Source organism: Pseudophryne corroboree, chromosome 4 (assembly GCF_028390025.1).
Source record: "Pseudophryne corroboree isolate aPseCor3 chromosome 4, aPseCor3.hap2, whole genome shotgun sequence".
NCBI lineage: Eukaryota > Metazoa > Chordata > Amphibia > Anura > Myobatrachidae > Pseudophryne > Pseudophryne corroboree.
Window position 1 is genome coordinate 608,272,473 of NC_086447.1, and position 22,243 is coordinate 608,294,715.

Consider the following 22,243-nt stretch of genomic DNA (forward strand, 5'->3'; position numbering starts at 1 on the left):
CTTGTTTTTTTTCCATTTTCATGTTTTTGCCTCTGGCGATGCCCACTTTGAGTGTACAGTTCTATGGTTAGGCAGCCTGAGCATTCCCTTCCCTGGGGGCAGCTGTTGAACAACCCATGGTTCAGTGTCCCGCTGACCTTGCTGACAGAGAAAGTACGATTTTTGGTCACTTACTGTACCATTAGAATCCTTTTCTCTGAAGCAGGCTGTGGGACACTGTGTTGTCTCCCTCAGACTCAGTCGTATGAGGATGTGGTTCTTGATCGTCTTTTCCCTGCTGGTTTCTCATATTGCTGTAAGACTTTCATTGGGTTACTGCTTCTCCTTACGTGACTCTTTTAAAATAAGTACTGCCATGATGAGGTTGCAAGGGAAAGGAACTTACAATTAAAGTTACAGTAGTTTAAGTGCCAGACTCCAGTCCATGGTGCAAGCCCATGGTCCAATGTCCCACAGCCTGCTTCAGAGGTAAGGATTTGAAAGCTACAGTAAGTGACCAAAATCCTGTTTTTTTTTACATTGTTTAATTTTACCTGATAGAGTTTCCTTTATAATTAATTGTAACACTTGGGAGAAAATTAAGTAAAACTGACACTTTTTTGCATTTTTGTGGGTATGTTACAAACTGTCAGATTTATTAAAACAGAAAATATGGAAAATTGCAGCAACAAAACACTTTTTTTTTTTAAATTACATTAATAATGACGGTTTCCACTAAATCGCCACATAGAACTAAGGGACTCAAAACTGGCACACATTGCTAGCGATTTGTGTTTTTACCCTTCCAACTGCTGGATAATAAGTGTGGTGGACTATAAATATGACAAACAGCTGTAAATATACTGTATGTGTATATATATGTATGTATATATATATATATATATATAAAACTCCAACTCAGCCGGCACTCACATAATGAAGAATAAATGCCCCGGTGTCCAGTTCACAAAACATCCATAAATATCCAAAATAAACGGCACTCAGGGACTGTCATATATGCAAAAGATGTATTGAAGTTAGATCGAACGTAAATGTTTTCGGGGACACAGCCCCTTCGTCAGGATCACAAGACAATAGCAGTTAAAACAGACACAAACACACATTTAAATTCCTGATTGTAACTCACCTGTCCACGTCCGCTCATCAGAAACGCTGGCGCCGGCAAACGACTGTGATGGACTTCCTGTGAAGACAGGCACCGTTACCATGCAGACGCTGGCTTGCGTTCCACCTGACTGGACTTCCTGTTCCTCACAGCCGCCCCTAGTGCGCATGCTCCAGCGCCCGCGATCTACGAGAAGAGGGGCAGGGAGAGACAAAACATAACAGACACTGTGAATAATGACATGCACTACAAATAATAACATGCACCATTAGCAAACAGTTAATAACAACACATTAAATCACACAAACAGAAAAAGCACCATATATGAGAACCTGCTACGGGAACAGATGAATACTAATAAAGACAAATGGCTAATCAAGCCATACTGCATTCTCAGAACTTATAGGGTATTCCAATTGATCTTCTCGTTAAGCCCCATTGGGTAAATAGTGCCCAATCGCATGATCCATTGGGATTCTTTAATTAACAGGTTTTTGGATCTATTCCCCCCACGTAAAGATGCTGGAACATGGTCAATCATGAAATATTTCAAAGAGGACAGGGGATGGCCCTTTTCCCTAAAATGTTTAGCAACAGGTTGATCAATAAATCTCCCCTCTAAAGTGAGACGTATGGCAGAACGATGTGCCGCCATGCGCTCACTAAATTTGCGAATAGTTTGACCCACATAGTAAAGCCCACATGGGCAAACTATGATATAAACTACACATGTTGTACTACAAGTGAGAACGTGTCTAATCTCATATATCTTGTTGATGTGAGGATGCTTGAAGGACTTACAAGCAACTAAATGGGTACACGTGGCGCAATTGACGCACCTGTAGCAACCTGGCTTTTTGGTATACACGTTGTGAGGCCTAGGGACCCCACGACCTGTAATGTCTGTATGTACAAGACGGTCACGAAGATTACTGCCCCTCCTAAAGGCAGCCATCGGTCTGGTGTTCCTGAAAACCGGTAAATCAGGGTCAGATTTTACCATAGGCCACAACGCTTGTGTGGCTCTTCTAATAATAGGACTGGCTACTGTATAATCGGATACCATTGGCAGTACCTCCTGTTTAGCCTTATGTTGCGGATGTAATAAATCTGTACGTGACATGCCAAGTACTCTGGTTTTCTGTTCCAAGAGGACTTCCCTGTCGTAACCTCTTTCAAGGAATTTAACAATCAGGTTGTCTATATGTCCTTCTATTTTGTTTGAATCACTTGTGATTCTGGCAATCCTCATCATCTGAGAGAGTGGAAGACCACGTTTTAAGGATTCAGGGTGATGGCTAGAGGCTTGCAACAGAGTATTTCTATCTGTGACTTTATGATGCACTTCTGTCTCAAATTTACAATTGTTAAGTAAAATCCTGACATCTAGAAAAACAGCTTCTGTCGAACTATAAGAATACGTCAACCGGATTGGAGATTGTGCATCATTAATCACAGCCAACAAGTTTGCTAAATTCTCTGCACCACCTGTCCATAACATAAACATGTCATCAATGTATCTGGTGTACCATAATACATTGATGACATGTTTATGTTATGGACAGGTGGTGCAGAGAATTTAGCAAACTTGTTGGCTGTGATTAATGATGCACAATCTCCAATCCGGTTGACGTATTCTTATAGTTCGACAGAAGCTGTTTTTCTAGATGTCAGGATTTTACTTAACAATTGTAAATTTGAGACAGAAGTGCATCATAAAGTCACAGATAGAAATACTCTGTTGCAAGCCTCTAGCCATCACCCTGAATCCTTAAAACGTGGTCTTCCACTCTCTCAGATGATGAGGATTGCCAGAATCACAAGTGATTCAAACAAAATAGAAGGACATATAGACAACCTGATTGTTAAATTCCTTGAAAGAGGTTACGACAGGGAAGTCCTCTTGGAACAGAAAACCAGAGTACTTGGCATGTCACGTACAGATTTATTACATCCGCAACATAAGGCTAAACAGGAGGTACTGCCAATGGTATCCGATTATACAGTAGCCAGTCCTATTATTAGAAGAGCCACACAAGCGTTGTGGCCTATGGTAAAATCTGACCCTGATTTACCGGTTTTCAGGAACACCAGACCGATGGCTGCATTTAGGAGGGGCAGTAATCTTCGTGACCGTCTTGTACATACAGACATTACAGGTCGTGGGGTCCCTAGGCCTCACAACGTGTATACCAAAAAGCCAGGTTGCTACAGGTGCGTCAATTGCGCCACGTGTACCCATTTAGTTGCTTGTAAGTCCTTCAAGCATCCTCACATCAACAAGATATATGAGATTAGACACGTTCTCACTTGTAGTACAACATGTGTAGTTTATATCATAGTTTGCCCATGTGGGCTTTACTATGTGGGTCAAACTATTCGCAAATTTAGTGAGCGCATGGCGGCACATCGTTCTGCCATACGTCTCACTTTAGAGGGGAGATTTATTGATCAACCTGTTGCTAAACATTTTAGGGAAAAGGGCCATCCCCTGTCCTCTTTGAAATATTTCATGATTGACCATGTTCCAGCATCTTTACGTGGGGGGAATAGATCCAAAAACCTGTTAATTAAAGAATCCCAATGGATCATGCGATTGGGCACTATTTACCCAATGGGGCTTAACGAGAAGATCAATTGGAATACCCTATAAGTTCTGAGAATGCAGTATGGCTTGATTAGCCATTTGTCTTTATTAGTATTCATCTGTTCCCGTAGCAGGTTCTCATATATGGTGCTTTTTCTGTTTGTGTGATTTAATGTGTTGTTATTAACTGTTTGCTAATGGTGCATGTTATTATTTGTAGTGCATGTCATTATTCACAGTGTCTGTTATGTTTTGTCTCTCCCTGCCCCTCTTCTCGTAGATCGCGGGCGCTGGAGCATGCGCAGTAGGGGCGGCTGTGAGGAACAGGAAGTCCAGTCAGGTGGAACGCAAGCCAGCGTCTGCATGGTAACGGTGCCTGTCTTCACAGGAAGTCCGTCACAGTCGTTTGCCGGCGCCAGCGTTTCTGATGAGCGGACGTGGACAGGTGAGTTACAATAAGGTATTTAAATGTGTGTTTGTGTCTGTTTTAACTGCTATTGTCTTGTGATCCTGACGAAGGGGCTGTGTCCCCGAAAACGTTTACGTTCGATCTAACTTCAATACATCTTTTGCATATATGACAGTCCCTGAGTGCCGTTTATTTTGGATATTTATATATATATATATATATATATATTGTGACAAGAACATTGGAATAGTGTTTGAGAGCAGATATGTTTGTCCCAGGTTCTTGTCTTACATGTATTAGAAAAATGAAAACTTCTAGGAAAATGTTTTGTTTTGTCAGAACCTTTTCAGTTTATTGGAAAAGCTGGATAAGGGCCCTGAAAGAGAGATAGGGCAAGTTCCAGACATTGGGCCCAGTTCGGGTCTTTGGCCTCACAGAGGCCTAATTAGGGTTTCAGCTGTGTAAGAGTGTTATAGGGCTGCTAGCCTGATTAGTGTGTGCAGACTACCTGGGAAGACTGCAGCAAATCTCGTCTGGGGAGAAACACGCTTCCTTATGCAAGTGAGCTATACAGTGTTTACTGGAGAACTTTGTGTTTTTGTTTAGAGATAGTTAGGAATGTCCTGTGTTTAGTTAGTGCCGGACAGGCAAGGTATTTTCTTTTGATATTTGTTTTATTTTCTGCTTAAATAAAACTGGTTGTGGCCAGTTGCACCACAAACTGGGCTTGTATGATTTCTCAGCTGCTGCTTGATGCCATTTACCCCAGGAAAAAAGCACCTTGTTCCCTTACAGTGTTACAACTTACAGACAGTGGGGCAAAAAAGTATTTGGACAGCCACCGATTGTGCAAGTTGACCCACTTAAAAAGATGAGAGAGGTCTGAAATTTCCATCATAGGTACACTTCAACTGTGAGAGACAATCTGAAAAAAATAAAAAAAATAAAAAGGGAAATCACATTGTATGATTTTTAAACAATTTACTTGTATATTCTTGTGGAAAATAAATATTTAGACACCTACCAAGCAGGATTTGTGGCTCTCACAGACCTGTTACTTCTTCTTTAAGAAGCTGTTCTTTCCTCCACTCGTTACCTCTATTAATGGCACCTATTTGAACTGGTTGTATGCATAAAAGACACCTGTCCACACCCTCAAACAGTCAGACTGCTACCTCTCCACCATGACCAAGACCAGAGAGTTGTCTAAGGACACCAGGGACAAAATTGTTGAGCTGCACAAGGCTGGGATGAGCTACTCGACAATAGGCAAGCAGCTTGGTGAGAAGAGATCAACTGTTGGCGCAATTATAAAAAAAATGGAAGAAATACAAGATCACTGACAATCTCCCTCGACCTGGGGCTTCATGCAAGATCTCACCTTGTGGGGTACCAATGATCTTGAGAACGGTGAGGAATCAGTCCAGAACTACACAGGGGGACCTGGTCAATGACCTCAAGAGAGCTGGGACCACAGTCTCAAAGGTTACCATTAGTAACACACTACGTCGTCATGGATTGAAATCCTGCAGCGTCCAAAAGATCGATCCGTATTATATATATAGGACACAATATATATATATATAGGACACAATAAGGACACTATTCAAGTGGATTATGTAACGTATATTATAATAAATGAATACTTTTTGCATATTTACAAAATCTGGAGAGTGCCTCTACCTTCATTTCTATATATATATATATATATATATATATATACTATATGTGTGTGTTGGGGGGGGGGGGGGATGTGGGCTTCTGCGACCAATGGTGTCAGGTGTAGAGAAACTAGAATAGTATTCAATTCTCACAATTTTCATATAAATGATATATAGAAAAAGAAAAAAAAAATATATATAAAACATGGATTTTTTTTCTACATAAAAATACAGATTCCTAAAAATATGAACAAAATATATATAGAACACCTCAATAATATACTGTTCAGATGAACACAATACAGAATAAGTATAAAGGCAGAAAGGACAATTTTTTAAAAAAAATGTAAAGTGCGTGGAAAGGTGCTTATCTTTTGTATAGGGTCGGTACAGGGAGCAGTCATAAAGCAACCAACGCGTTTCGTCCGTTCAAGACTTCCTCAAGGGTTGCAGTGTACTGGGACATATCGTGTATTTATACCCATACTAATTATGGGATTGATGTGACCTCAGTTCCTCCTATGGGAGTGTCTAAGAATCGTTTATTGCTGATAAATAAAAATAACTATGTGTACAATCAGTGTGTACTAGTGTAGTGTGCAAAAGTGCTATTGAGCTGTGTGTTTTTAAAAAATTTGTGTTTTCAAGGCAGTTAATAAGCTCAGAATAACAAGAGTGTTTTGTAAGTCAATTTCCGCCACACTTCCTGAGGCGGTAAACTTGAACTGCGCATGCGCCCGTCCTCCTGTAGGTGTTCGGAGGTTCACATGTTGTCACAGAACACTTGCTTGTATGCTGGTTCTTTGGAATGCACGTGAACCGCATCGGGGTCGCTTCCGGTCACGTGGGAGCCATACTGGAGATAACAGAAACTCTTCCTGGAAGTCTCATCACGTGGCATAGTTCTTTCCAGTAATATGTGGATATTCCGGGCACCATTTTTTCAGAGTTTCTTTCTGGGAACTTAGTTTACTTGTATCGGTAGCCATCTTTGAACAGTTCAATGTATTTTAAATGATGTGTCACGCTGTTCTTGGTTATGTAACATAGTCAACATAAAAAATAAAAAGAAGAAATTTAAAATTAGAGACCTTGTTATGGTGGTTGTGTAAAAAAGATAAAAGAGGGGGATATACATATTTATCTTTTAATAGAAATATACTTTAGTCAACAATGCTATGTTTAAAGAATGACGGCATATATATATTTATCATAATTAATATTTACTTCTCAGATATAACTGATGTTTATAAATCCAGATGTAAAACTATTAAACCAAATGTGTGAAATAGTGCCCTGATAGGTATATTTATATTTAATAATAATATAAGTGAATAATATAGTTTTTATTTTATGTATATGGGAAAAGTATATAATATACATATTATAGAGTGACCCTCTAGAAAGTGTTAAAAGACATTAAAAGGTGTGAATAGAGAGTCTCATGGGTGACCATTCTTTCTACAACACCCAGTCTTCCCAGGTGGTCTCCCTCCCTGGTACTGGCTGGGCCCATCAAATGCTTGGCTTCCACGATCGAACAAGGGTGGGCATTTCCATTCTGGTATGGCTGTAGTATGTCTTAACACACATTTTTCGTCAAAGAGGAAAATACCCGAATTGTTATAGAGAAGAAACCACTAGACCAGTAAACCAAAGTGCTTTAATGAATTATTATAGGGAAAAAAAATATAAAGATATTTTAGAAGAATAAAAGATAATTCAAAGGAAGGGAGCAATTTCGTAGCTTTCATTGAGGCCAGACGGATGAAGCATCTTCAGCTGGAAAATCCAATACATTTCCCTTCTCGACAGCTTGTTAGCAAGATCGCCGCCTCTTTCGCCTAGTTTAACGTGTTCGATGGCTTTGAATGTCAAGGCTTCTGGATTGGAACTGTGGTGTGTTAAGAAATGTTTAGGTACAGCATGTGTTTCCACCTTGTTCTTGATGTTTTTGTTATGCACACCAGTGCCTGCAGGAAAGTACTGGTGTCAGAACTGTTATGCACTCCAGTGCCTGCAGGAATGTACTGGTGTTTGAACTGTTATGCAAAACAAATGGACTCACAGACAGACTGGGGAATATGACATAACGTACACAGAAGGTGATAGGGTAACAAAATACACACAAGGTGAACAGAGAAGCCCAGAGGCTAAGGAACTGGGTATCTCCCTTGTATTAGAACTGCTCAGATGGGAAAAGCAAGATGTAGTGTTTTAATACGTAGAGAACCCGAAATGCTGTTGCTAAGGGCAACAGCAAAACCCTAAAGGGTTACCAACGGGTGTGGCAGTAAACTCCTTGGTCAGAGATGGAATGATAGACACAAGGAGAGTCTCCACAATCCTAATTCTCACTTGCAGTGCACAGGTTCAGCTTACTGCAACTAAACTGACCCCTGACACCTAGCACAGTGAGACAGGATTAGACAGGCAAGTCTTAGAATACAGCCGCAAACTTGCTAAGTTCACAGAGTAGTAACAGAACCCCAGCAAGCTAAACGACTGACTCCAGTCTTACTGCTAGGTCTGGATTGGCAGAGTGTAATACCAAATCCCCAGGCCTATTTGCAGTAAGCAACAAACAAATACAAAGCTACACAGTACTGGTTAACTTTCAGGAACTGACTAACCAACAAAGATTCAGCAGCATCTGCTTACCCTGAGAAGAGGCCTTATAAAGCAGGTGCTGTCCACGCCCCACTCAGACCTCACAGACTGTGAGCACAAAAACCAGCACCGGATCCCCTGCCGTGCACAGAGCCTATAACCACTGCACAGCAAAAGACCCGAACCGGAGTATCAGCTGCGCTCAGGTTACTCCGCTAGCACTTGTCTCCCGGTTGCCATGACGACGTGGCAGCACAGGGCAGGAGACCCTAACAGTACCCCCCTCTGACGAGGGGTCAAAGAACCCCTACCACCGGGTTTATCGGGGAACTGCGAGAAGAAAGAGCGTATCAGTCTGGGGGCATGAAGATCACAACTGCGCACCCACGACCGCTCCTCCAGGCCATACCCCTTCCAGTGCACCAAAAATGACAGCCGACCCCGAACCACCTTGGAGTCAAGAATCCTTTCAACAACAAACTCCCTCTGGCCACGTATCAGAAGAGGGGAAGGTCTTCCACTGGAAGAAGGATTACTAATCGCCCGTTTTAAAAGGGAACAATGAAATGTTTTATTGATACCCAAAGAACGGGGCAGATCTAACTGAAATGCCACCGGATTGATAACCCTGGTGATCTTATAAGGGCCGATGAACCGGGGGCCTAACTTATGAGATGGCTGTCTCAACTTCAAATTCTTGGTAGACAACCAGACGAAGTCTCCTAATTTGAAGCTGCAGGGTCTTTTCCGCTTATCAAAAACCCTTTTGGTCACTAATGACACAGACACAAGGGCTTTCTTCACTTTCCACCAAATACCTCTAAGGACCGAAACCACAGAGGAACCACCAGGCGTGGAGTCCAGGGGGTCAAAAGAATTGGCCTTAGGATGATGCCCATACACACAAAGGAAGGGAGAGATCCCTGTAGCAGAGTGAGCCGCGTTGTTATAGGCAAACTCCGCCATGGACAGATGAGCAACCCAGTCAGTCTGACACTTGGAGACATAACACCTGAGGAACTGCTCCAAGGACTGGTTCACCCTTTCAGTCTGCCCATTAGACTGCGGATGGTAGCCTGACGACAAGCTGACAGAAATCTGGAGATCGGAACAAAATGCCCTCCAGAATTTGGCCACAAACTGGGATCCGCGGTCAGAGACCACATCAAGTGGCAACCCGTGGAGACGCACAACATGCAGCATAAATAATTCAGACAGGCGTCTGGCCGATAGCAGCCCAACCAGTGGAACGAAGTGCGCCATCTTCGAAAACCTGTCAACGACAACCCAGATGGCTGTCATCCCCCAGGATTTGGGCAAGTCCACCACAAAATCCATTGAAATGTGGGTCCATGGCTTAGATGGGATAGAGAGTGGATGTAATGGGCCAACAGGAACCCCTCTAGGAGTCTTATTTCGGGCACAGATGTCACATGCCCGAACCCACTGATCCACATCCTTAGCCACCGAGGGCCACCACACCGCCCTAGATAGCAACTCCCGAGTTCTGGCAATACCCGGGTGACCTGCCGACTTCTTGGCATGGAATTCCAGGAACACTCGCTGTCTTAACCTAGGAGGCACAAACAAAAGACCTACCGGAAGGTCTGGAGGAGCCTGCTCCTGTGCTCTAAGGACTAATGATAAGAGGTCCTGGGTAATGCCCACTTTAATACATGATGGGGAAACAATGGGCAACGGCTCCTCGGTGGTCTCCTGGATTGGAGCAAAACTCCGCGAGAGCGCATCAGCCTTGATGTTTTTTGACCCAGGGCGATATGTTATAAAAAAATTAAAGCGAGCAAAAAACAAAGCCCATCGTGCCTGCCTGGCATTGAGACGCTTTGCTGACTCTAAATATGCCAGATTCTTATGGTCAGTGAGAATTGAGACCACAAACTTAGCCCCCTCAAGCCAGTGTCTCCACTCCTCGAGTGCATCCTTAATAGCCAACAATTCCCGGTTACCCACGTCATAATTCATCTCGGCAGGCAAAAATTTACGGGAAAAGTAAGCACAGGGATGAAGGCGATTATCAGACACTCCCATCTGAGAAAGCACTGCCCCAATACCCATCTCAGAGGCATCCACCTCCACCACAAAAGGACGCTCTGGATCTGGGTGTCGCAGCACCTTGGCCGAAACAAATGCCCTTTTGAGACGGGCAAAAGCCGCTTTAGCCTCACAAGACCAGTGAGCAACATCCGCCCCTTTCTTAGTGAGTGCCACCAAGGGCGCCACTATAGACGAAAATCCAGCGATAAATCGTCTATAAAAATTCGCAAAGCCCAGGAAACGCTGAAGCGCCTTCAAACTAGTGGGCTGCACCCAATCCAGGACTGCCTGTACCTTGGAACCCTCCATTTGGAAACCTTCTGGGGAGATAATATATCCTAGAAATGCGATTTGCTGAACTTCAAATTCGCACTTCTCCAGCTTCGCCCCAAGCCGGTGGTCTCTGAGTTTCTGGAGGACTAAGCGTACATGCTTCCGATGTTCCTCCAGGGAATGGGAGAAGATTAGGATGTCATCTAAGTATACAACTAAGAATCTATCCAAATATTCCCTGAGCACATCATTCATGAAATCCTGGAAGACTGCCGGGGCATTACAGAGCCCAAAAGGCATCACCAAATATTCATAATGCCCTGAGTGGGTATTAAAGGCAGTCTTCCATTCATCCCCCTCTCTTATTCGGATTAGATTGTACGCACCGCGTAGGTCAATCTTAGAAAAAATGGTGGCAGTACGAAGCTGGTCAAACAAGACCGAAATGAGAGGCAGTGGGTATGAGTTTTTAATCGTGATACGGTTCAATTCCCTGAAGTCGATGCAGGGTCGCAACGAACCGTCCTTTTTACCCACGAAGAAGAACCCCGACCCAACTGGAGACTGTGAAGGTCTGATAAATCCCTTAGCCAAGTTCTCCTGAATGTACTCTGCCATAGCCTGAGTCTCAGGACGTGACAGGGAGTACAACCTGCTCTTGGGAAGCTTAGCATTTGGCAACAAATCAATGGCACAGTCATAGGGGCGATGGGGAGGTAGTACCTCTGCAACTTTTTTGGAGAACACGTCCGCAAAATCTGCATAACACCCTGGCAATCCTGGCAAACTTAGCTGCGAGAGCCTGACTGGAAGGCTCAAGCAACTCCTGAAACAATCAGTACCCCAACTAAGAATCTCCCCAGAGACCCAGTCAAATTGAGGATTGTGGGCCCTTAACCAGGGTAACCCCAACACCAATGGGGCAAAAGTACAGACAGTCACATAAAAGGACAATTTTTCAGAGTGTGTGGCTCCAATAAACAAAGAAATCTGGCTAGTGCAAGAGGTAATTTTACCTTGGGATAATGGTTCCCCGTTTAACCCACAAATCTCAATTTCCGATGCCAAGGGTACTAAGGGAACAGAGTGTTTCAGGGCGAATTGGCGGTCCATAAAAACCCCGTCGGCCCCACTGTCCACAAAGGCCTCAGTCTTGACAGTTTGACCGAGGATCTTCAAGGTCACCGGAATGATAAAAGTCTTCTTGGGAAATTCTGACTTCTGGCCTGACAGGATATTTCCCATCACCCTCAGGCCCTGAAGTTTTCCGGCTTTTCTGGGCATGATACTACCACATGACCTTTATTCCCACAGTACAAACACAACCCCTGCTGTCTCCTCCGCGTCTTCTCACGCGAGGAGAGGCGGGTAGCCCCAATTTGCATAGGCTCCTCGGAAAATTCCTCAGAGTCTGAGGTTCCCTTGGGAAGGAAGGAAATCTCAGTCCCCCTTTCAAGCCTACGCTCTCTCAGCCATCTATCCACCCGGATGGATAACTGCATGAGCTGATCCAAGCTATCAGGCAAGGGATATTGTACCAGTTGGTCCTTTATCTGGTTAGAAAGACCTCTTCGGTACTGGTGTCTCAGGGCTGGGTCATTCCACTGGGTATCATGGGCCAACCTCCGAAACTCCGTACAGTAAACCTCAACTGGCCTTCGCCCTTGCTTAAGGATCGAAATCTGAGCCTCGGCTGAGGCCGTCTTGTCAGGGTCATCATACAACATGCCCAGTGCCGTAAAAAAAGCATCAACACTTTTAAGCGACGGACAGTCAGGCTGCAACTCATATGCCCAGACCTGTGGGTCTCCTTGTAGCAAGGAAATCACTATGCCCACCCGCTGAATCTCCGACCCAGAAGACTGAGGCCTAAGCCGGAAGTATAGCTTGCAGCTCTCCTTGAAACAAAAGAACTGCGAGCGATCTCCAGAAAAACGATCCGGGAGATTTACTTTCGGCTCCTTAACCCCTGCAGGTGCTGCTGCTGCGGGAGCTCCGCCAGCAGCCTGGGAGGTGTGCATTTTAATGGACAAATCATTAAATTGTCGAGTCAGGACCTGCACCTGATCGACCACCTGTTGCAACGTATTTTGAGGGGTATGCTCCATATTCCCACAAAATTTCAACAGGAGTATTAGGCTGCTGAATATGTTATGCACACCAGTGCCTGCAGGAAAGTACTGGTGTCAGAACTGTTATGCACTCCAGTGCCTGCAGGAATGTACTGGTGTTTGAACTGTTATGCAAAACAAATGGACTCACAGACAGACTGGGGAATATGACATAACGTACACAGAAGGTGATAGGGTAACAAAATACACACAAGGTGAACAGAGAAGCCCAGAGGCTAAGGAACTGGGTATCTCCCTTGTATTAGAACTGCTCAGATGGGAAAAGCAAGATGTAGTGTTTTAATACGTAGAGAACCCGAAATGCTGTTGCTAAGGGCAACAGCAAAACCCTAAAGGGTTACCAACGGGTGTGGCAGTAAACTCCTTGGTCAGAGATGGAATGATAGACACAAGGAGAGTCTCCACAATCCTAATTCTCACTTGCAGTGCACAGGTTCAGCTTACTGCCACTAAACTGACCCCTGACACCTAGCACAGTGAGACAGGATTAGACAGGCAAGTCTTAGAATACAGCCGCAAACTTGCTAAGTTCACAGAGTAGTAACAGAACCCCAGCAAGCTAAACGACTGACTCCAGTCTTACTGCTAGGTCTGGATTGGCAGAGTGTAATACCAAATCCCCAGGCCTATTTGCAGTAAGCAACAAACAAATACAAAGCTACACAGTACTGGTTAACTTTCAGGAACTGACTAACCAACAAAGATTCAGCAGCATCTGCTTACCCTGAGAAGAGGCCTTATAAAGCAGGTGCTGTCCACGCCCCACTCAGACCTCACAGACTGTGAGCACAAAAACCAGCACCGGATCCCCTGCCGTGCACAGAGCCTATAACCACTGCACAGCAAAAGACCCGAACCGGAGTATCAGCTGCGCTCAGGTTACTCCGCTAGCACTTGTCTCCCGGTTGCCATGACGACGTGGCAGCACAGGGCAGGAGACCCTAACAGTTTTGTACGTGCTCTTGGATTCTTAGCTTCAACTGTCATTTAGTCTTTCCTATATATTTCTTCCCGCAGTCACATTCCAGAAGATAGATCACTGATGAAGAGTTGCAATTCATATAGTCTTTGATCTTGAATTCTATTCTACACACCTGTTCCATCAGCCTTATGAAGTTATTGATTGATGAAAAAATTAATACCTTGGTAAAATTGGAAAAATCCATTAAAATTAAAGAAGCTGAAATGGATAAATTCAAGGATAAAGAAGACTATATTATCAATGAAAAGGTTTTGAACAAAAAATGGAGAGAATTGAGGAGGAGGTAATAAAAGGGAAGGAGAGAAAATGTGTATGGGACAAGGAGGACTACGACCAAGGAAAGATAAAGAATTGGAGCAGGTTTAAGGCTCCAGGTATCCTACAGATTAAAACCACCAAACAACATTGGAGAACAGTACCCAGCATACAGTCCAAGAAACAAGGATACTCCGGTTGAAACAAGAATAAGAACTTACAATAGGTTCTCAACCCTACAAAGAATGGGATCTCAAAGTGATAGCAATTTTTTATCCCTGGGCACAGGCACAAGGATAAGAGACACCATGAGGAACAGCCTAAAAGAAGATATCAAGTATGCCTGCCCACTGAAAAGACGCTTCACAGAAGAAGAGGAACACAGGGTGGCAGGAGGAAGAGACCTCAAACAATGAACCCTGCACCAATAGAACCAACAAGTAAAGGCATCTTCAACCTTTCGAAACACATCTTGTCACAGCCAAAAATATCAATACTAAATAAAGGACTTTCTTTTGCATCGACTATCAGCTTGAATAAGTTTGAAACATTCATAGATCTTAATAAATTTGTACGGAAGCTAACTTTGAAATGCCATTTCATTAAAAAAGAGGACACCATATTAAGAAATATGAGGCTACACCCATCCAATCAAAATCAGGTTTGAGGACTACTTCTAAGTATTACCCATTGGAATCAAAGGGTAATCACATTAGCACTTTCTGCAATTTTTTAAAAAGAGACATTTGCAACTCTGACATAAGTCCAGTGGTGGGGAAAAATCTTACAAACAAAGAGAGGGAGGCTCTTGAAAAACTACAGAAGAATACCGAAATTATTATCAAACAAGCTGCAAGCTGACAAAGGGTAGTAGTAATGATGGACCGTACAAAATATGAGCCAGAAGCCCGTAGACTTCTAGGGGATAGCAACTCTTACAAAATATTACGGAATGACCCAAAAGATGAATATATAGAAGAACTGAGGCTACAACTATTACACGGACTACGAACCAGCATTATCACTAAGGAGGAGTACCAGTTTTTAATGCAGCCTAACCCCATCACCCCCATTTTTTTATTTTCTACCCAAAATACATAAATCCTTGATTGATCCACCTGGAAGGCCAATTGTTGCAGGTATAGACTATCTTACTTCAAACCTCTCCAAATGTGTAGATGTCTTCCTTAGAGGCTATGTGATCCAGCTACCATCGTATCTAAAGAACACCAGCACGGTACTGAATCTACTGAAAGATATTTGTAACATAGTGACATAGTATTTGAGGTTGAATAGAGGCAAATTGCCCATCCTGTTCAACCTGTTTTAAGTTGTGATGATTCTACATACTTGCTAAATAATGTTTTATGACTAGTTAGCTACTATAACTCATGTTACCCCGGATTAACCACGTTGATATTTTAAGTATTATAACCTTGGATAGCTTTTTCATTCAGAAATTTATCCATTCCTTTTTTAAATCCAATTACAGAGTCCGCCATTACCACCTTCCCTGGCAGGGAATTCCACATCCTGATTGACCTAACAGTGAAGAACACTTTCCTTCGTTGCATTCGGAACTTTCTCTCCTCCAGTCGCAGCGAGTGCCCACGTGTCCTAAACTGTGTTCTTTTAATAAATAATTCCTCTGATACCTCGTTGTGATGTCCCTTTACATATTTGAAGATATTAATAGTATCTCCTCTTAGGCGCCTCTTTTCTAGTGTATACATATTCAGCCTAGTAAGTCTTTCCTTATAGTCCAGTCCTTCTAGGCCTTTAATCAATTTAGTAGCTCGCCTTTGAACACTTTCGAGTTCACTGATGTCTTTTTTATACAGTGGTGCCGAAAACTGAACACAATATTCCAGGTGCGGACGTACCAATGCCTTATACAGCGGCATGATTACATCCGAGTCCCTTGTCTTAATTCCCATTTTTATGCACGCTAGCACCTTACTTGCCTTCTTTACTGCGTTTTGACATTGTGTACGGTTATTAAGCCTATTATCAATGAATACCCCCAAATCTTTTTCCAACTCTGTTTCCCCTAGGCATTCCCCATTTAATATGTAGGATGCAAGTTTGTTTTTAGTCCCAAAATGCATAACCTTGCATTTGTCTGTATTGAACCTCATTTTCCATTTAGACACCCAGAGTTAAAGTTTAGATAGATCATTCTGCAAGGACTCCACATCCAATTCTAAATTAATTACCTTACACAGTTTAGTATCATCTGCAAAGATTGACACTGTGCTTTCCAGGCCTATTTCTAGGTCATTGATAAATATGTTGAACAGTAGTGGTCCGAGTATGGACCCTTGTGGTATTCCGCTGACTACTGGGGACCAGGTTGAGGACTTCCCGTTGACCACTACTCGCTGTACCCTGCTATCCAACCAGCTGCTTATCCATGTGCAAATAGTTTTTCCTTGGCCAATCTCCTTTAATTTGATCATCAGTCTCCTGTGAGGAACTGTATCGAAGGCCTTTGCAAAATCTAGGAAGACCACATCCACTGCTTTTCCTTGATCAAGATTATTGCTCACTTCCTCTAAGAAGCTAATTAAGTTAGTCTGACATGACCTGTCCCTCACAAACCCATGCTGGTTCTTGCTAATAATCCTAGCGGACTTTAGATACTCCTGTATGACGTCCCTTAGAATTCCTTCCAATATTTTCCCAACTATAGATGTTAAACTAACTGGTCTGTAGATTCCTGGAAGATTTTTGGATCACTTTTTAAATAATACCACTACCTCAGCTATACGCCAATCCTTCGGTACCATGCCTGATCTAATTGAACTATTGAAAATCAAGTATAGGGGTCGTGCTAGTTGTGAACTAAGCTCCATAAGAACCCTCGGGTGAAGTCCATCAGGACCAGGTGATTTATTAATCTTAATTTTGTTTAGTCTCTCCCGGACTACTTTTTCGCTTAAACAAGTATCTAACCATGAATCATTACTGTCACAATTGTTATGCTCTACTCCCACCATCAGTTCGTGAATACTGATGAAAATAATTTGTTCAGTATTTCCGCTTTTATTTTGTCAACATTTATCAATTCTCCTAATTCATCTTTTAATGGACCTATGTTCTCCTTTTTTAACCTTTTACTGTTTATGTATTTAAAAAACTTTTTAGGATTGGTTTTACTCTCTATAGCGATATGATTTTCATTTTCCATTTTAGCTGCTCTTATTGCTTTTTTGCATTTCTTATTACACTCCTTGTAATACTTGAAAGACTCCTCCTTTCCAACGATTTAAATGCTTTGAAAGCCCGCTTTTTTTAATCCATTTCTGCCTTAACCTTCTTGTTAAGCCACATCGGTTTGAGTTTAATACTCCTGCGTTTACTGCCCATGGGAATAAAGTTATAAATATTGCTATCCAGCAACCCTTTTAAAACATCCCACATTTCCGAAGTGTTCTTGTTATTAAACAGAACCTCCCACTCTATGTCGTTAAGTGCACATCTAAGCATACTGAAATTAGCCTTCCTAAAGTTAAAAGTTTTGGTGGAACCCCTGTAGCTATGTTTCCTGAAACTGATGTCGAATGTGATCATATAGTGAAAGAATGGAAAGAAACCTATTTGTGGGCAACAATAGATGTACAGGCCCTTTATACCTGCATCGGACATTCATAAGGGGTGGCAGCTTGAAAATAATTTTTGGATAATGATCCTTCCTTGACGGATATCCACAGGAATTATATATGTGACATTATGTCTTTTATCTTGAGTCACAATTATTTTAAATTTTTAGACAACTTTTTCTTACAATGCAATGGGAACCATATTCGCACCCAGCTTCGCAAACCTTTTTATGGGATGTTGGGAAAGAAGTTTTATCTATAATGACCATCATTTTAAGAGTTGCATTGTCTTTTTTAAGAGGTCTATAGTTGATATTTTAATTATTTGGGATGGCACTTTAGAGGATTTTAACATGTTTTTTGACTATTTGGGGGAGATTCAAATGTTTGAAAAGTCGGTTGGGTGTCTATTTTTCCCTGTCTATTAGATAGGAAAAAATAGACTCCCATCTGACTTTTCAAGCATTTGAATCTCCCCCTTTGGCACTTAATGATATGAATCTCACCTTCACTTCAAATGTGAATTCCTGGACCTCATCATTATGGGAAAGGGAGACAAAATCATTACCAGGAACTACATCAAACCTGTGGACACAAACAGTTATTTGGACTATAAGAGTAACCATCAAAAACAGTGGAAAAACAAAATCCCCTATTCCCAATTTCACAGACTAAAGAGGAACTGCAGCCAAGTAACTGAGTGTAATGAATAACTAGAAACGTACAGGAACAGATTTGTGGAGAAAAACTACCCAAATAACATTCTGGATGAAGCCATGGAGAAAACTATTCATCTTGAAAGGGAGACATTATTGACATATAAAGACACCGAAACAAGAAAGGACACAGTGACATTCATTAAGACATACAATAGACATGAAAAAATAATAAGAAACACACTAAAGACACATTGGGGCATTTTGCTCATGGATCCCATTCTAAAGGACATACTTCCTCCTTAACCGGAGATAATTTTTAGTATGCTAAAATCAAAAAGCAATAAGACTGAATCCATGATCAAATGTATAGGTAGCTACAAGTATGGACACTGTAATGTCTGTAAATATGTACATCCGAACAGAAAATCCTTTGGTGATAATAAAGAATTCAAGAACAAAGACTATATGAATTGCAACTCTTCATCAGTGATCTATCTTCTGGAATGTTATTGCGGGAAGAAATATATAGTAAAGACTAAACAACAGTTGAAGCTAAGAATCCAAGAGCACGTACGAAACATCAAGAACAAGGTGGAAACACATGCCGTACCTAAACATTTCTTATCACACCACAGTTCCAATCCAGAAGCCTTGACATTCAAAGCCATCGAACACGTGAAACTAGGCAAAAGAGGTGGCGATCTTGCTAACAAGCTGTCGAGAAGGGAAATGTATTGGATTTTCCAGCTGAAGACGCTTCATCCGTCTGGCCTTAATGAAAGGTACGAAATTGCTCTCTTCCTTTGAATTATCTTTTATCTTTTATTCTTCTAAAATATCTTTATATTTTTTCTCCCTAGAATAATTAATTAAAGCACTTTGGTTTACTGTTCTAGTGGTTTCTTCTTTATAACAATTCGGGTATTTTCCTCTTTGACAAAAAATGTGTGTTAAGACATACTACAGCCATACCAGAATGGAAATGCCCACCCTCATTCGATCGTGGAAGCCAAGCATTTGATGGGCCCAGCCAGTACCAGGGAGGGAGACCACCTGGGAAGACTGGGTGTTGTAGAAAGAATGGTCACACATGAGACTCTCTATTCACACCTTTTAATGTCTTTTAACACTTTCTAGAGGGTCACTCTATAATATGTATATTATATACTTTTCCCATATACATAAAATAAAAACTATATTATTCACTTATATTATTATTAAATATAAATATACCAGGGCACTATTTCACACATTTGGTTTAATAGTTTTACATCTGGATTTATAAACATCAGTTATATCTGAGAATTAAATATTAATTATGATATATATATTGTCACAACTGAGGGCTGGTGTCGGCTGTGGGAAGCCTCAGTTGTAGGGGCTGAGGTGTATGTGAACTTGGGTGGTGAGATAGGACTCCTAGACATACGTATGGACCTGCAGTACCAAAGCCGAAGGTATGACCACGACAACAAAGGAAAGTTCAAAGGTTTTATTGAAACTCAGCTCACAAGCATATGTCGGCAGTTAGCAATAGTAAGAACAGCATATAAGTCACAGTTCCCAGGAGTGCATATAGGCAGTCTCTAGGTGTGGTATAATTAAACACAGTCTTAAAGGACTTGGAGATGATATGTCCTTACCAACACCGATACACTGGGTAGCTGATGGGAAACAGAAGCTGATGACTGAACTGCCGAGTTGTGCCAGATGGGACTGGTCCAATAGTAGAGCTGAGTTGGTAGTGCAGGAACACACTAATGTAGCTTGAGTGCGAGGAATATATGGGTGGTGATTGAGAGCATAAACAGGAGATGCGTAGGAGCATATACAGGAGATGCATAGGAGCATATACAGGAGATGCATAGGAGCATATACAGGAGATGCTTAGGAGCATACTGTATACAGGAGATGCTTAGGAGCATATACAGGAGATGCATAGGAGCATATACAGGGGGTTCACTACGGCTGGCCGGCGGTCGGGCTCCCGGCGACCAGCATCCCGGCGCCGGGAGCCCGACCGCCGGCTTACCGACAGCTTGGCGAGCGCAAATGAGCCCCTTGCGGGCTCGCTGCGCTCGCCACGCTACGGGCACGGTGGCGCGCTACGCGCGCCACACTATTTTATTCTCCCTCTATGGGGGTCGTGGACCCCCACGAGGGAAAATAATTGTCGGTATTCCGGCTGTCGGGCTCCCGGCGCCGGTATACTGAGCGCCGGGAGCCCGACCGCCGGCAAACAGAAGACCACCCTATACAGGAGATGCTTGAGAGCGCAGATTACTGGAATATTGAGACAGGGCACCGCTGGAAGCAGGAATGCTGGAAGCCGGTGTTGTAGTAATCTGTCAGACACAGGATGCAATAATGGGATACTGCGGAGTCAGGCTGCACCATGAGGATAGGAATTGGTGCCAGTCTCTAGTGGAGCTTGCAGACAGCGATCACCACAATCAGGAGAGACTGCTATCACTAGGATGACAATTGAAGCACTGACAACCCTCCAGCACAGAAACAGGATATTTATACCTGCTGGACTGCAGGCGTTGGCTATGCAATTAAGCAGAAAACAGCAGTGCAGTGGATTGGAGGAACTACAACATGTGACCAGGAGCAAGATGGCTGCGCCCATGTTACTACTTGGAGGGAAAGCCAGCTTGGGGAAAACACGTGGAAACAACAACAATGGCGGCGGGAGCCACTGCAGGCAGGAGACGCCACACCATCTATTTACACAGCCAGACCACAGAAACAGTGGCAGAGACCGCAGTGAGCAGAGGACGTCATGCCCAGCTCTCTGTACACTGAGGGCACGGACCGGCGGCAACGGAGATCACGGCGGGCAGAATACGCCACACCTGTTCACCTGCGCAGCAAGGCCACAGGGACAGTGACAGAGACCGCAGTGAGCATGAGATGTCCTGCCCAGCTCACAGCACACTGAAGGCACAGGCACGGCTGCGGGGGTCGCGGCGGGATGAGAACGCCATTCAGAGCCCTGACAAGATCACTGAGAAGGGCACTGTCACACAGCGCTGCGGGTTAGCGGTGAAGCGATGAGGGATAGATACATCAGCAACACAGCTGGGACCCGACCCTGGAAAGCAGAGCCAGCCTCAGAAGACACTTGACCGGTTAGAAATGACGACCAGTTACCCGGACCGTGACATATATATGCTGTCATTCTTTAAACATAGCATTGTTGACTAAAGTATATTTCTATTAAAAGATAAATATGTATATCCCCCTATTTTATTTTTTTACACAACCACCATATCAAGGTCTCTAATTCTAAATTTCTTCTTTTTATTTTTTATGTTGACTATGTTACATAACCAAGAACAGCGTGACACATCATTTAAAATACATTGAACTGTTCAAAGATGGCTACCAATACATTTAAACTAAGTCCCCAGAAAGAAACTCTGAAAAAATGGCGCCCGGAATATCCACATATCACTGGAAAGAACTATGCCACATGATGAGACTTCCAGGAAGAGTTTCTGTTATCTCCAGTATGGATCCCATGTGACCGGAAACGACCCCGATGAGGTTTACGTTGCTTTCCAAGGAACTGGCATACAAGCAAGCGCAGGAAGTGTGGTGGAAATTGACTTACAAAACACTCTTGTTATTCTGAGCTTATTAACTGCCTTGAAAACACTCGTTTTTTTAAAACACAGCTCAATAGCACTTTTGCACACTACACTAGTACACACTGATTGCACACATATTTATTTTTATTTATTAGCAATAAACGATTCTTAGACACTCCCATAGGAGGAAATGAGGTCACATCAATTCCATAATTAGTATGGGTATAAATACACGATATGTCCCAGTACATTGCAACCCTTGATGAAGTCTTGAACGGACGAAACACGTTGGTTGCTTTACGACTGCTCCCTATACC

The 22,243-nt window shown here is 42.8% G+C and overlaps 1 protein-coding gene and 2 pseudogenes across 1 annotated transcript in view; 2 read left to right on the forward strand and 1 right to left on the reverse strand.

Annotated features, from left to right (window-relative positions):
• The window catches only part of FMN2 (formin 2), a 428,360-nt gene that overhangs the window by 144,896 nt on the left and 261,221 nt on the right, over positions 1–22,243 (forward strand). The gene's annotated exons all lie outside the window — the stretch shown is intronic.
• Positions 7,221–7,340, reverse strand: LOC134912803 (5S ribosomal RNA; annotated as a pseudogene).
• On the forward strand, positions 19,289–19,408 carry LOC134912149 (5S ribosomal RNA; annotated as a pseudogene).